The sequence below is a fragment of the Pipistrellus hanaki genome, assembly GCF_964339955.1.
Source record: "Pipistrellus hanaki genome assembly, chromosome: 3".
Classification (NCBI taxonomy): domain Eukaryota; kingdom Metazoa; phylum Chordata; class Mammalia; order Chiroptera; family Vespertilionidae; genus Pipistrellus; species Pipistrellus hanaki.
This window is the reverse complement of record NC_140505.1, coordinates 98,117,932-98,131,833: the sequence shown is the minus strand read 5'-3', so window position 1 is coordinate 98,131,833 and position 13,902 is coordinate 98,117,932. Positions and strand designations below refer to the sequence as shown.

Here is a 13,902-nt window from a genome sequence, read left to right as displayed (position 1 = left end):
GGGCTTCAACCCCTCAGACCCCAAGCAGGGAGCCCATGGCCAGAATGGGATAGCAAAAATGGGGAGACAAAGGAACAACCCCCAAAGGAAAGAAAAGGGGGTATCATCAGAAAAAGAACTAAATGAAATGGAGGCAAGCAATATTTCAGAGAAATAATTCAGCATGAGTCATACAGTACCTAAACTGGATTGATGGAAAATCAAGAGGAAATGAAGAATGATAGAGCTACAATAAAAAATGCAATGGAATGTCTCAACAGTAGACTGGAAGAAGCAGAGGACCATATTAGTTAGTTAGAAGATGGTGAACAAAAAACATACCCAATATGAACAGCAATTGGAGAAAATAATTAGCAAGAGGAGAGCTAAGGGGAGCTTTGGGACAATATAAAATGAAGCAACGTGTGTATAATAGAGGTGCCAGAAGGACAAGAAGAAGAACAAGAATTAGGAAAGACCACAGACAAGTTAAGGCCATACTCACTAAACAGCAAAAAATCAAGGTAGTCTTATAGTGCAATGTGAGCCCCAGTTTCTTCCTGGAGTGAAAATACATCGATGCATTCATTTTGGAAAGTAGTTTGACATTACCTGATAAAGGTGAAAGTAAGCATGTCTTTGAACCAGCAATTTTTCCATTAGTTATGTAATCCAGAAAAACTAAAGAGACAAGTGCAAGAGGTTTATAACAGCTTTGTTTATAATCCTATCCTATATAATAAAAGCCCAGAGACCAAACAGCAGAATGATCAGAACAACCGATCGGCCAGTTGCTATGATGCACACTGACCACCAGGGGGAAGATACTTATTGCTGGAGTGAAGAGCACTTCCACAACGAGAGCAGCCACTCAGAGGGCAGTTCCATAGCCACTCCAGGATGAGCTGCTACTCCCACTGTGGGCTGATGCCCTCAGGCCATGCCCCCCACCATGTACCAGGCCTCTAGTAGAAAAATAAAACTGAAAATAAAAATAAATAAAGTAAAGAATAGGGAATATAGTGAATAATATTGCAATAACTGTATATGGTACCAGTTAGTACTGGACATATTGGGGAAACACTTTGTAAAATATATGATTATCTAACCAGTATTCTGTACACCTGAAACCAATACAAAATAATATTGAAAGGAAACTATAATGGCAAAAAAAAAAAGAAAAGAAAAGAAAAGTGCCATCATATAATTTTGACTTAGAGAGCATCCTAAAATAACCAGCTTCTTGGGATGACAGGCTCATTGTGATCCTGGGGACCTTCAGTTCTGAAAGTTGCTTTACTCAGAGGACACATCTGAAATCATGCTGTCAACAAGGAGTCCCTTTCCCCCACAGTCCCAGTCCTTGACTGCAGCCCCCTACTGGCTACAGAGGCATCATTGTGCCACTGTGACTCACTGTGACCGTTGTGTGTGAGAGCAGGGTCTAGCCCAGAAGAATCAGGGCTGTCTGAGGTTCACTGAATAACTCTGAGACTCAGAGCTGCTTTCCCACCCTCAAAACAGGACTCCACCCTCTGAATAAAGCAAACTTCATAGTTGCCTAACTAAGTGTTCCCCTGGGGTTTCTGGGAGCTGAAAACCACAGTAGAGCTTTCTCCTGACACTAAGACAAGAAAACGAGATAATTTTAGACTACAAACTTTGACCTCATGAATAGAAGGAGAATGGTATAAATAAACAAAAATGAAGAAGAAACTCATAGCAAGCAAAACATGATAGGATTTAAACCACTAGTGACTAGATTCTAAGATCAGACATAAAATTTTAAATACCCTAAAAACTAATATTGGAGAGTTTAAATCTTAAATCTTAACCCAGCTATACTTGTATTTGTTTTATGTATAATAAACAAATGATTAGGAGCTGCTCACTATTATATGTGACATTGCCCTCTATTGTCTATTTTTGTTGGCTTTGTACAGAATGCCTTGCCTGCCCTCCCCTGAGAGTATTAATTTCCTGTGGCTGCATTAACACTTCACCACACATATGTAGTCTCTTAAAGCAACACTGACCTATTCTCTCACATTCCTGGATCTCAGACATCTAAAATGGTCATCATGGCTGCATTCCTCCTGGAGATTCTGGGGAAAATCTTTTTCTGGCCTTTTCCAGATTCTAGAGGTGGCCAACACTTTTGACGCATGGCCCTGCACTCTGACTTCTGCCCCCACAGCCCCAGCTCCCTCTTTTTCTTGGATTCCCCACCCCCTTCCTCTAAAGACCCTTGTGGTTGTATTTAGTTCCCACCCAGATAACTCAAGATATATCCCTGTGCCCTAATCAGTTTGGCTCAGTGGATAGAGTGCCAGCCTGCAAACTGAAAGGTCCCAAGTTCGATTTCGGTCAAGGGCACATGACTGGGTTGTGGGCTTGATTCCCCAGTGGGGCACTTGCAAGAGGCAGCTGATCAATGATTCTTTCTCATCATGGAAGTTTCTATCTCTCTCTCCCTCTTCCTTTCTCTCAAAAAAAAAAAAAAGAAAAAGAAAAAGAAAGAAAAAAAAAGATATATCCCTGTCTCAAGATCTTTAACTTAATCTTACCTGCAAAGTACATTTGCCATTCAAGATGACATACCCAGGGACTGGGATGTGGGCAGCTGACCTATGATCAGCTGACCACACTGAGACTGTGAAGAGTTAGACTAACAGCCCAGACTGAAATCAATCAATGGAGAAAAAGGCAAAATGTGGGAAGTGAAAGGTATGCAAACCCCATGTGTTCCTGTACAAAATTCTATAGTTTCAAACATTTTCTATGGGAAAAATGACAATGCATTCACATTTTATGTCCACAAAGTGGGGATTTCTCCCTTAACATTCTGTCAACTGTTATGTCCAGAGCCTCTTCATTCCTCCTTCTGCAGCATTTGAGTCATTTTCTAGAGTAACAGGGTCCATTCTCTGTAGTGCTGTCAGGGCAAACCACATACAAGCCTGCTCATTTCCTCCCAGTGTATACGTATTATCTTTGCTTCATATTTAGCACATAACTTGGTCATTAGCCCTGTCTCCCAGCAGTAACAGGAATGCACAGCACAATCTTCAAAATACAACCATCTTTTCCTGCTTCCTCTTGCGGTTTGTGGTAGCAAGATGATGTGAAGAAAGTTCCTGGTAGATAGCTGCCCAAGAGTGGGATCCAGGTGAACAGATGGCTCTCTTGCTGTTCTGGCTCAGAAGGAGCTGCCTGCAGAGAAAATGTTGGAATGCAGTGGCTGAGGCAGAATTCTGGCGCTGATGCAGATGGACGAATTCCATGCGGAAGCTTCTCATCCTGGGGTTCAAAGCTGAGGCTCCAGGTTGGGAGCACCTGCTATACTTGGGAGCTAGGAGGTTGGAATTGCTTAGTGATGCTCAGCACAGATCCCATCCACATCTCCTTAGCAGCTGCCCTGAGCTCACATCCTCCTCCCAGTGGGAGGGCATGTGCCAGAGCAGGCCCAGGACTGGCCTTTTCCATCCCTTCCTCTGCACCTCAGAGAGAGCAGTGGAGAGTGCTGAGCTGCCCTGTTGCTCTCTCAGTGGACATGGGAAAACCACTCGTGTCATGTCATATGCTCCCTAATGCATTAAGGGAATTTGTTGATGCCTAATTAAAATTCATATTTATTGAGTACTTGCTAATGTGTTAGACACTATTAGCTTTTCAAATGAGTTATATCATTTAATCCCCAGAACTGTATGCTCTAAGTGCCCCTATTATTTTACTGAAAATGTGCCCAGAGTGATTAAGTACCTTACCTAAGACCACAAAAGCTAGTAAGTGGTGAAACTGCCATAAAATCCAAGCATCCACTCCCTGTCCTATGCTGCTCCCCATTGGCATGAGGTGCTGAAAGCTCTGGAGAAATATCTTAAAGAAAACTTACCTGAAAATGTGAATACTAAAGAGGGCTTTTCATATATTAATTCATTTAATTCTCAGAGAAGCCCTGAGGTGGGCTGTTAATATTAACGGAGCGAAGGAAGCATGGGAGGGGTTAAGTAGCTTGCCCTGAGTTCACAGATAGTAAATGGCACCCTGGGATTGGAAACCAGGCAGCTGCCTCCATTGTCATTAAGATACAAAGATAACACCCAATTTACAGAGGGTGGAACTAAAATGATGGAACTTATTTAGATTGTGGAAGACACCATAATTGGTATGATACAGGAATAAGTCCAAGAAAACTAAAGTTGTTTCCATTTCCTCGGAGTTTGCAACCTGAAATAGAGGGTTTAGATGTAGTCAATTACAAACAAAAAATGACTTGGGAACTCAGAAGATACTATGATGAGAAGGAGGTCTGGGTTCTGGCATGCCTTCTAAAGAGACAGGGCAGTGCACACAACACCTTTCAGGATCTCCTGCTTGAATTTCATGTGTTACCTGTGTATGTAATGGTGCCTCTGTGCTCATTATACTTGGTTATACTACTTCTTGCAAGAAATAAAGGTCTAAGGAAATATTAAATGTGTTGAAAGTGCTGGCTTAAACTGTGAATGAGGTAGGTTAGTTGGAATGAGGAAGGAAGTGTCCCAAGCACAGGGACCCATGAATAACAATGCAGGGAGTCAGACAGGACATGACAAGCCTGATCAGAAGCGAAGCAAACTGGATCAAAGACACAGAGAAATAAAAGATGTGAAATGAATTTGGGTGGACAATAATAGTTCCATGGAGGCCATTAACAGAAGGAGTAAGAAATAATTATTAACTAGAGAAATTAATTTAACATAACAAAGATTCTCTACCACCTTGTCTTTGGGCTTTGCATTTTTGTTTAGGAGAGCCTCATGCTTATTATTATTATTTTTTTAATCCTCACCCAAGGCTATGTTTTATAGATTTTAGAGCTAGGGGAAGATATAGAGAAACATTGATGTAAGAAAGAAGCATTGATCAGTTGGTTTCCTCCTGCACCTGCCTTGACCAGTGATCTAATTTGAAACCTAGGTATGTGCCCTGACAGATATTCAAACTCACAACCTTTTGGTGAATGGGACAATGCTCCACCTAACTAAGCCACCCATCCAGGCCACGAGAGCCTCATAGTTAATTCAATTCTATAATGAATAGACTATGGTGAGATTTGTTTGTACTTTTAGTATATGATGACCAGACATGTGACTTGTGGGCCACCTAGGTATTCATTTCAAAAAGAGATTTATTAATGTCCTACTACTATAACAAAGGATCACAGACTTAGTGGCTTAAAACAACACATTCATTTACATGCAGTTTTGTAGATCAGAAGCCCAATATGTGCCTCACTGAACTCAAGGACATAATTTCTCTCTGGAGACTTTAAGGGAGAATCTGTTTTCTACTAAAGGCTGTACACTTTCCTTGGCTCATGGACCCTTTCTCTATCTGCAAAGTCCTTCTACCATCTCTGTTTCTCTCTCTTCATTTTCCTCTTCTGTTTCCTTTGATATCTGAAATCTGAAAGTTTCAGGATTATGCCATTCTCTTCCAAAATTACGTTTCCAGTTGTACGGCCACATTTCAGCTAGAGTTATGAATGGGGACAAAGTGATATGGGTGAAGAGGGAGCACTGGTGAGCATGCTGCAGGAGTTAGGATCACAGACTCCAATGTGAGTCATGGGAAGGAAAAGGACAAATGGGATGGACCAAGAAGTCTGCCCTGGTGAGACTGAATTTTTTATGTTACTGAAAATGGTGCTTGTCAAATGAATGAAGTTTAAACACTTTTAGAAAATATACATTGTTTTTATTACTCAGAAGAAGTGATATATGATAAAATAATAAAGAAGTTGGACAGATATTTATTAACCTACATAATGTTGATACAGTAGTATTGAAAAAAGTTTTTAGAAAAATATGAGTTCTGTGTGACTTGTAGAAATTATATTTCCTATATTTACTTACCATCTATCTATTATACTGCACATGACAACTCTGAGAATATAAAAACTGACCTATACCAAACAGAAACATCATTCTGGTCACAAAACAAGCTTCTATAAAAGTCAAGAAAAGTGGACAAAAAGAAGAGGGAGGCATATTTTATTATATTTATTTTTGTCCATTTCCTCAGTTTTTCTGGATTTATTTAAAAACCCTGGTCACATGGCAAGAATTTATATTTATGATTAAACAAACATATCTGTAAGGCCTGAATCTATATAAGGAAAATAATGCTAACCTTGGTTCCAATAGTATTTAAAAATGTTAATATTCTGAATTGATTTAGTAGCCTCAGGCTGTTTTTAGAGTTTGCATTCCAAATTAATTGGCAGCTCCTCTTCACTTTTCGTACTTCTGCATCCCTGTAAAGCCTGATGGAATGCCTTTCCTTAGTTGGTACTGGACAACCAAATAGGGAATAAATAATGTCTTTCTGAAGCTGATAGACTAGTAGAAAATGAAGCAAAATGTCTCTAAATTCCCAAAGGGCATTGAAATGAATAATTTAACAAGCTTTTACTGGAAGGGTGAACTAGACTGTATCACTCTATGACCAAAGTCAATGTGTCCCAAAGCACACTGGGAAAAGTAATGTGAAGTTTAAGCCTAGTAGGCGACTATGATATTCTGGTCAGTCATAGGTTCTGGACAATACAGCCTCATAATTTAGGGAGCTGTTAAGAAGCTCAGTGCATGAATTCATGCATCAGTGGGGTCCCTTAGCCTGACCTGTGGGATCAGGCCAAAACTGGCTTTCCCATATCCCTTGAAGGGCCTGGATTACAAGAGAGCACAGGCTAGGTCAAGGGACCCAACATCCCATGATCAAGGGATGCAGAAGATTGTCCAGCTGGGGAGGGACAAAGCTAGAGCTCCAGGATGTGTCTGGCCCATCTTGCTCAGTCCCAATTGGCCAGACCCCAGCAGCAAGCTAATCTATCAGTCAGAGCATCTGCCCCCTGGTGGTCAGTGCATGTTATAGCAACTGGCCAACCAGTCAACGTCTGCCCCCTTGTGATTAGTAAACATCATAGCAAGCAGTTGAACGACCTTAGTATACCATTAGCATATTTGCTTTGATTGGTTGAACAGATGACCCATCACTTAACATATTAGACTTTTATTATATAGGATGAAAAAACTGAAGTTTAGAGAGATGTGATGTTCCCATGATCCCAATGCTAATAAGCAGAGAGCCTCATCTCAAATCCTCAAATGCCTGGCTGCTACTTTCCTGAACAAGTAGTATAAAATAAAATAAACTTACCAGGGACATTTTGCATAGCTTGTCTTCTTGGTGCTGCAGAGCTAAGCCATGGTGTGGGGGGGAAACAGAGTCAGAGTCAAAAGTCCAGCTTTTGAGTTCCAGCACTAGCTCTAAATGCCTGCAGGAAAGAAAGAGAAAGGCAACAAATATTAATAAAACCAGTTTTCAATGTTTATATTATAAAATCTGTTTATAAGGTTAGAAATATTTAAGTACTCATTGATTGGTTATAGAAATAAAAAAAATGAGAAAAAAGATATGAGCTGTAAATAGTATAATAGATGCTTCATAAAATTTAGAAAAATAATATAATGTTTATAAAGTATTATAAACATTCACAGTGGTTGACTATAATTTCAGTTGCTCTGTTTTTGTGCATATACCATCCTTCACTCAATGTAGCTATGTTGCAAGCTCTCTGGTCATCTTCTCTTCATGTCTTACTAAGATCTCTGGTAGAAGCTAATTACATTGACCTGCCCACTTTATTCTCCTGTTCTCTGGCCACCACCCTCTCCTGATTCCCTCATAGAAGACTGGCTGCTCTTTTCCCATCTTTGTGCTGGCTCCTCTCTTGCCCAACCACTAATGCTGAATGTCTCATGACACTGACTCCCAAGCCTCTGTTTCCTCATTATCTACAGTTTCTCTGAGGTCATCTCCTCTAATCTCATGCTAATACCCAAATTGTATTCTGGCCCTGACATCTCCCCAAAATATTCAACTCATATTCTAAAGGTCCTCACTTGGAGGTGTCAGAGGCATTTCAGACCTAACATGGCCAAGGTAAAAATGGATTTTCTATCACATTACCTGTTCTTCTCCCAACTTACCCATTTCAGTAGATAACACCATTATCTCTGATTAAGACAAAACATCTAGAGCTTATGTTTGATAACTTTCTTATGCTCATGCTCCACATTTAGCCTGTTCTATCAACCCTGCCTTCAAAACAAATCCCAGTTCCACTTACATTATCAGCACTCAGCGGGGGACTGGTTTGGCTCAGTGGATAGAGTGTCGGCCTGCGGACTGAAAGGTCCCAGGTTCAATTCCGGTCGAGGCCATGTACCTTGGTTGCAGGCACATTCCCAGTAGGGGGTGTGAAAGAGGCAGCTGATTGATGATTCTCTCCCATCGATGTTTCTAACTCCCTATCCCTCTCTCTTCCTCTCTGTGAAAAATCAATAAAATATATATTGAAAAAAACCAAACATTATCAGCACTCAAATACAAATCACCATTTTCTCTGACCCTTGCCTTATCCTCATAGCTCCCAGTTATCCCCCTGTTCCCATTCATGTCCTCTTCTGTCACTTCTATACATGGCAGCCACAGTAATCACAGTGATCTTTTAAAAACATAAATAATATTTATTACAGCCTTCTTTCCTCATTTATCATTCCCTTGTGGCATCCCTTCTCACCTACAATAAAACTTAGACTCTGCTCTGGTTTACAAAGCCCTGACATTAACGGGGGCCTGCCTAGTTCTCCAATATCATTTTGTATCATTCCTCCCTTTTAAAAAAAATATATTTTTATTGATTTAAGATAGGAAGAGAGAAGGAGAGAAAGATAGAAACATCAATGATGAGAGAGAATCATTGATTGGCTGCCTCCTGCATGCCCTACACTAGGGATCAAGCCTGCAACCCAGGCATGTGCCCTGAGCAGGAATCAAACCATGACCTCCTGATTCATAGGTGGATGCTCAACCACTGAGCCATGCTGGCTGGGTATCACTCCTCCCTTTTAAACCTCTATTATACTGGTTTACTTTTTATGTCTCTAACACACCAAATATGTTCCTACCATAAAGCCTTTGCATATATATGCTGTTATGCTATTTCTGGGCTGGCAGCTTTTACTCCTTATCTCTGAGCAGCTGGATCCTGCTTAATATTCTTATCTCAGCCTGATTCACCTCCTCAAGATGACTCCTCTGACACCCAATCTAAAATAGTCACCCTCTACCAAGTTCTCTCCTGTCTACTTGTTACTGTTCGACATTTTCTTGTTTATTTATTAACTAGAGGCCTGGTGCACATATTTGTGCACGGGAGGCGGTGCCTCAGCCTTGCCTGCACCCTCTCAAAATCCAAGAACCCTCAGGGGAAGTCTGACTGCTGGCTTAGGCCCAATTCCCAGGGGATGTAGCAGTGCACCAAACAGTAGGCAGTCAGGGAGGAGCCTGTGCCAGGGCCCGGTGCCACACTACTTGTGCTCATTTTGGATCCGCTGTGCCTGCAGTCACTGCTCAGTAGCACTGTGGTGGAGTCAGGAAAGGCTCCCATCATAGCTGCAGTTGTGCTCACTAGCCATGAGCCAGGCTTCTGACTTAACAGCACTCCCCCTGGTGGTAAGTGTATATCATAACAACTGGCCAGTTCTGGTCATCTGGTCATTCAGTTATAACTGACACTTTTAGGTTTTTATATAGATAGATTTTGTCTTTATACTCTGTGTGTGGGTACAATCACAGCTATAATGTAATTTCTGAGAGCAGGTCTCATTCACCACAGTAACCTCAGTGTTTGGAAGAGTACACACAGTAGGTGCTTAAAAAACATTTCAAACAAATGAATGAACAAGTTCAAACAACAGAACAATCTGTTATGTTGGAAATTGGTGACCTTTTCTGCTTTCTTTCATAGCAAGGTCTCTACTGATTTAACTTCATAAGGACTAATCAATAAACTATAATTAAAACATATTGTCATTTAGTGAATTAGTTCATTGAAATCTCTTCCTTTTGCATTTGTGATCAGTGCTGGTAAAGAAGAAACAGATGGCACTGTATATTTGGTAGATTTCTGATTAGATGCATGGGAGACATTAATGAACTTGAACACAGGATCCTTACAACCTGTGATCTCAGCATTCTCATTCATTTGATGAGATTGTTGCCATAAACTTCAAGTAGTTTGGCAGAAAGAGAAAGCTTTAGTGCTATGAATTCCTTTGGTGTATGTCTCAGTTTCTTCCCTCCTTTCTGCTTACCCAAGAAGAAATGAAAAGTATAGCAGACATGGTACCCAGTTATTCTTAGTCAGAATTAACATCACAGGGTCTTACCTTTATGGCTAGAGCAGATCTTTCTCTGATTTTCACCTAAGCCACACCCTTTCTGGTGGGAGTTTTCTAAGGCAAAGCTCACTGGCTCATTTAGAGATCCAGGGACAAGAAACTTTCCATTTACTTGTCATTAAAGCACTATTGTATTTCTGGCATTCTAATCTTATGGTGCTCTTAAGACTATATTTATGTAATTCTGTATGAGAATAATATAGAACATTTTTTGTTTGATTTTTGCTTTTGTGATTTAACATTAAAAATATTTTGCATGACCTAGGGCCACTGTCCCACTCTTTCTTTCTCATTTCACAACTGCAAAATGCTACTGGTTTTCCTCTGTTTGGGCCCCACCCTTCCTGTTGCTAAGCAGATTAAGCGGATTGCATAAATTGTCAATTACTGAGCTGTGACAATGAAAAAGATAAGACACTTATAGCCAGAAATGAGGACAGCTACTTTTAACACTTGGAATTTGGGATTAGATGAGGAATAAGTGAAGTTTTCATAAATAAAAATTTGATTAATAGTTACCCCCTGGGAGAATTTGGAAACAAGACAAAATACTCCCTCTAAAAAATGTACATATATTTTTAGAAAAAAACCTAAGCAAGCATATTTCTTTTAAGAACTTTTATTTATTGAAGTGAGTTTTTCCTCATTATAAAAGTAATTTCTTATCATGACCAAAAAAAGCAAAAGGGAAATTATAAGAGGGAAAAAATGACACATAATTTAACTATTTTGATATAAACCTTATCAGTATTTGTGTATATTTTCTTTAGAGATTTGTACTTATTATATTAGATTGGTTTATTAGTTTGTAAATTTGTTTATTCATGCCTAGCTATAATGTACATACTTTTATCCTTAGTTTTAGAATATTTATTGAGTAGCAGTTATTAATTTATTTTAATATTTCAGATTAGGTTGATTCCCAAATATGAAGTCAGTTCTAAATCTGTATGTATTAAAGAAGCATATATACATTTCTGATGCACAACAAAAGGGGCTAACATCACTTTTGGTGAAGAATTTTCACTCATTTATTCAACTTCTTTTTAATAAAGAAAGTTTAATATGGTAGGTATACACCAAACATTGGGTTCTTATCAGGTCATCTATGGTTTCCAATGGAAATGTGCCACAAAACAACCATTGAATCAGGTCAAACATTTCCTCTTGGAGCTCTAACATTTACTGTTTACTGACTCCCCTTTCCTATGTGATGTTAATTGTGCACTGGCTCATTTAGAGATATAGACTCTGGATCCACAGAGAATTGTAAAATATGTGTACAGGCATAATTAGTACACCATCTGGTTGTAAGACCCAGGTATTGATTGTCTTAGATGAGGCATTTATTCACCTTCACACACATTAGTGGTTTCCCAAAGAGCTCCTTTGCAAACAGCTATCTAAAGAGCAAATAATGACCTCAAAAAGGAGTGCTGCAAACAGGACACCAGAGGGTGTTAGAGCAATGCTGTAACATGCCTCTGCTCTTCCCTTAGCTCTGCTCTTCAAAGGTAAATTAAAAACTTTTTTCAAATAATTTCCTTCCCTGGCTTGAACACATTTATAAAAAGCTGTGTTGTAGTTTATGATATGAGTCAAACATTGTTATTATTTATCATTCTAATCAATGCCTTCTCAAAGGCAGGGTTGTTGTTTTCCCATGCTGAGTTTCAGAAAATAGTTTTTAATGCCTCCTCATAGTATTTTCAAGGAAAGCATGTACATATTCTTCAAGGATTGTGACTTTTTCCTCTTCCAAGAGCCAGTCATGTATATTAAAATATTTAGAAGTTCTAGTCTGCTAACTGTTGAAAAAATTATTTCAAAACCTGATTTTAAAATCATAGAATGTGGTAATTTATCAATATATGCCTCCAGTTGAATTTTAAATAAAGTGTGAATGCATCAAGATAAAGTAGCAGTACTGAAAAATATATAAACATGATCAGTTAGGTAATTTTAATGGCATTTATTTATATACTAGAGGCCTGGTGCACAGATTCATGCATTGGTGGGATCTCTTGGTCTGGCCTGTGGGGATAGGGCAGAAACCAGCTCTCTGATATCCCCCAAGAGGTTCCAGATTTTGAGAGGGCACAGGTCAGCCCAAGGGACCCCCACCCATGCATGATTGCAACCAGATAAGGGCCACAGAGGCTCTAAGGTGTGTTTGGCCCATCTCACCCAGTCCCAATCAGCCGGACCCCAGCAGCAAGGCAACCTATCGGTTGGAGTGTCTGCCCCCTGGTGGTCAGTGTGCAAATGGAACTCATTTTACCTTTTGTTTTATTACTTAGAATTCCTAGATAACACTGTGAAATAGTATGTCTCTGACTTTATTGAGAATATCTACAGTACTTGACCATTTTTATCTAGTTTTATATTATAATCTTTATCATATTAATGATTTATTCTTCAAATCCTAGCAAACTAATTTTTTATTAGGCAGTGAATTTTATTAAGTAATTTTAGCATCTATTGAAATTATCATGTGTTTTCCACTTTTTTTAGATCAATTATAAAAATTGAAGTAATTAATTATTAATAAATTATCTAAGGTTGAACTATCTCTGTATCACTGGCATAAAATATATGTTATAATAATTTTCTATTTTAAAAAATATTTTTATTGATTTTTAGAGAGAGGAAGGGAGAGGAATAGAGATAGAAACATCAGTGTGAGAGTAGAACATTGATCAGCTGCCTCCTGCATGCCCCAAACTGGGGATTGAGCTCAAAACCTGGGCCTGGGAGTCAAACCAGCAGTCTTTGGTGCATGGGAGGATGTGCAGCCCACGGGGTCACACTGCCAGCACTGCAATAACTTTATTTTTACTCAAGTGATTTAGCAATATTTTCTTAAGATTTCTGCATCTTTGTTTCTAAGTATTATCAGACTGGATTTTTGCTTTGCTTGTTTGTTTTGGACTCTATTTTTCTGCTTTTTGTTTCAAGAATATGTGAGTTTTATGAAATGAATTGACAATCCATCTTTTTCATTGTTGTTGTTATCCAGAATGACTTGAATAATATAAGAGTATCTGTTGCTTAACAAATGCTTAGAACATAATTTGGTCTTAGTGGCTCTGGGAAAATTGGGTTTTATTTTTTAACTAGTAGGCCAGTACATTCGTGCATGGGGGGTTTCCCTCAGCCAAGCTTGCACCCTCTCCAATCAAGGACCCCTTGAGGGATGTCCAACTGCCTGTTTAGGCCCGAGGGATGGGCCTATTCCAGCAGTCAAACATCCCTCTCCCAATCTAGGACTGCTGGCTCCTAACTGTTCACCTGCCTGCCTGATCGCCCCTAACTGCTCTCCTCTGCTGCCTGATCTCGGCCCTAACTGCTCTCCCCTGCCAGCCTGATCACCCCTGACTGCCTCTGCCTGCCTGATCTCCTCTAACGGCCCACCCCTGCTGGCCTGATCTCACCCCCATCTGCCCTCCCCTGCCAGCCTGATCTTGCCCTCAACTGCCCTCCCCTGCTGGCCTCATTGCCCTCAACTTCTCTCCCCTTCCAGCCTGATCACCCCTTACTGCCTCTGCCTCATCCCCTACCACTATGGCTCTGTCTATAAGGAAGTCAGACATCCAGAAGATGGCTGGTCAACCCAGTCTAATTAGTA

The 13,902-nt window shown here is 39.8% G+C and overlaps 1 protein-coding gene across 1 annotated transcript in view; it reads left to right on the top strand.

The window, feature by feature from the left end:
* Window positions 1-13,902, top strand: part of FRY (FRY microtubule binding protein) — a 476,275-nt gene that overhangs the window by 34,945 nt on the left and 427,428 nt on the right. The window lies entirely within an intron of this gene.